The 2700-nt window shown below is 43.5% G+C and overlaps 1 non-coding gene across 1 annotated transcript; it reads left to right on the plus strand.

The window, feature by feature from the left end:
* Positions 1-2191: 2191 nt before the first annotated feature.
* Positions 2192-2299, plus strand: LOC130951547 (small nucleolar RNA R71). Its single transcript, XR_009074013.1, has one exon. It is a non-coding gene; the product is annotated as a small nucleolar RNA R71 (small nucleolar RNA).
* Positions 2300-2700: the final 401 nt, after the last annotated feature.

Here is a 2700-nt window from a genome sequence, read left to right on the forward strand (position 1 = left end):
ATTGGTGAATGGGGGAAGAAGAGAGAGAGTGATGGTGGGGTCCTGTGGGGTCCACAGATCCTGTGGTGTCAAGGAAAAGTCATCCCTGCACCAAATGTTGCTCAAAATCACGTTTTGAGCCATTTCTGGCGTTAAACGCCGGGCTGGTGCCCATTCCTGGCGTTTAACGCCAGGTTCTTGCCCTTTACTGGCGTTTAACGCCAGTCTGGTGCCCCTTTCTGGCATTAAACGCCCAGAAGGGTGCCAGACTGGGCGTTAAACGCCCAACAGCTAACATTACTGGCGTTTGAACGCCAGCTTCTCCTCCTCCAGGGTGTGCTGTTTTTCTTCCTGTTTTTCATTCTGTTTTTGCTTTTTTCATTGTTTTTGTGACTTCTTATGATCATCAACCTACAAAAAAGATAAAATAACAAAAGAAAATAATTAATTATAAAACATTGGGTTGCCTCCCAACAAGCGCTTCTTTAATGTCATTAGCTTGACAGAGGACTCTCATGGAGCCTCAGAAACACTCAGAACCGTGTTGAAACCTCCCAACACCAAACTTAGAGTTTGAATGTGGGGGTTCAACACCAAACTTAGAGTTTGGTTGTGGCCTCCCAACACCAAACTTAGAGTTTGACTGTGGGGGCTCTGCTTGGCTCTGTTTTGAGAGAAGCTCTTCATGCTTCCTCTCCATGATGACAGAGGGATGTCCTTGGGCCTTAAACACCAAGGATTTTTCATTCACTTGAATGATTAACTCTCCTCTGTCAACATCAATCACAGCCTTTGCTGTGGCTAGGAAGGGTCTGCCAAGGATGATGGATTCATCCATGCACTTCCCAGTCTCTAGGACTATGAAATCAGTAGGAATGTACTGGTCTTCAACTTTAACCAGAACATCCTCTACACGTCCATGGGCTTGTTTTCTTGAGTTGTCTGCCATCTCTAATGAGATTCTTGCAGCTTGCACCTCTAAGATCCCTAATTTCTCCATTACAGAGAGGGGCATGAGGTTCACACTTGACCCTAAGTCACACAAGGCCTTCTTGAAGGTCATGGTGCCTATGGTACAAGGTATAGAAAACTTCCCAGGATCCTGCCTCTTTTGAGGCAGTTTCTGCCTAGACAAGTCATCCAGTTCTTTGGTGAGCAAGGGAGGTTCATCCTCCCAAGTCTCATTTCCAAATAACTTGTCATTTAGTTTCATGATTGCTCTAAGGTATTTAGCAACTTGCTCTTCAGTGACATACTCATCCTCTTCAGAGGAAGAATACTCATCAGAGCTCATGAATGGCAGAAGTAAGTCCAATGGAATCTCTATGGTCTCATTTTGAGCCTCAGATTCCCATTGTTCCTCATTGAGGAACTCAGAGGAGAGTGGTGCACGCCCACTGGGGTCTTTCTTAGTGGCGTCTTCTTCCTCTCTTTCCTCTCCATATTCGGCCATGTTGATGGCCTTGCACTCTCCTTTTGGATTTTCTTCTGTATTACTTGGGAGAGTACTAGGAGGGAGTTCAGTAACTTTCTTGCTCAGCTGACCCACTTGTCCTTCCAAATTTCTGATGGAGGACCTTGTTTCATTCATGAAACTTTGAGTGGTCTTTATTAGATCAGAGACCATTGTTGCTAAGTCAGAAGTATTCTGCTTAGAACTCTCTGTCTGTTGCTGAGAAGATGATGGAAAAGGCTTGCCATTGCTAAACCTGTTCCTTCCACCATTATTGTTATTGAAACCTTGTTGAGGTCTCTCTTGATTCTTCCATGAGAGATTTGGGTGATTTATCCATGAAGAATTATAGGTGTTTCCATAGGGTTCTCCTAGGTAATTCACCTCTTCCATGGAAGGGTTCTTAGGATCATAAGCTTCTTCCTCAGATGAAGCATCCTTAGTACTGTTTGGTGCATTTTGCATTCCAGACAGACTTTGAGAAATCAAATTGACTTGTTGAGTCAATATCTTGTTCTGAGCCAATATGGCATTCAGAGTGTCAATCTCAAGAACTCCTTTCTTCTGACTAGTCCCATTGTTCACAGGATTTCTTTCAGAAGTGTACATGAATTGGTTATTTGCAACCATTTCAATCAATTCTTGAGCTTCTGCAGGCGTCTTCTTCAGATGAAGAGATCCTCCAGCAGAGCTATCCAAGGACATCTTAGATAGTTCAGAGAGACCATCATAAAAAATACCTATGATGCTCCATTCAGAAAGCATGTCTGAAGGACATCTTCTGATTAATTGTTTGTATCTTTCCCAAGCTTCATAGAGGGATTCTCCATCCTTCTGTCTGAAGGTTTGGACTTCCACTCTAAGCTTACTCCATCTTTGTGGTGGAAAGAACTTTGCCAAGAAGGCATTGACTAGCTTTTCCCAAGAGTCCAGGCTTTCTTTAGGTTAAGAATCCAACCATATTCTAGCTCTGTCTCTTACAGCAAAAGGGAATAGCATCAGTCTATAGACCTCAGGGTTAACCCCATTAGTCTTGACTGTGTCACAGATTTGCAAGAATTCAGCTAAAAACTGATGAGGATCTTCCATTGGAAGTCCATGGAACTTGCAATTCTGTTGCATTAGAGAAACTAATTGAGGCTTAAGCTCAAAGTTGTTTGCTCCAATGGCAGGGATAGAGATGCTTCTCCCATAGAAGTCGGGAGTAGGTGCAGTAAAGTCACCCAGCACCTTCCTTGCATTGTTGGCATTGTTGTTGTTTTCGGCTG

The sequence above is a fragment of the Arachis stenosperma genome, chromosome 1 (genome assembly GCF_014773155.1).
Source record: "Arachis stenosperma cultivar V10309 chromosome 1, arast.V10309.gnm1.PFL2, whole genome shotgun sequence".
Lineage (NCBI taxonomy): Eukaryota > Viridiplantae > Streptophyta > Magnoliopsida > Fabales > Fabaceae > Arachis > Arachis stenosperma.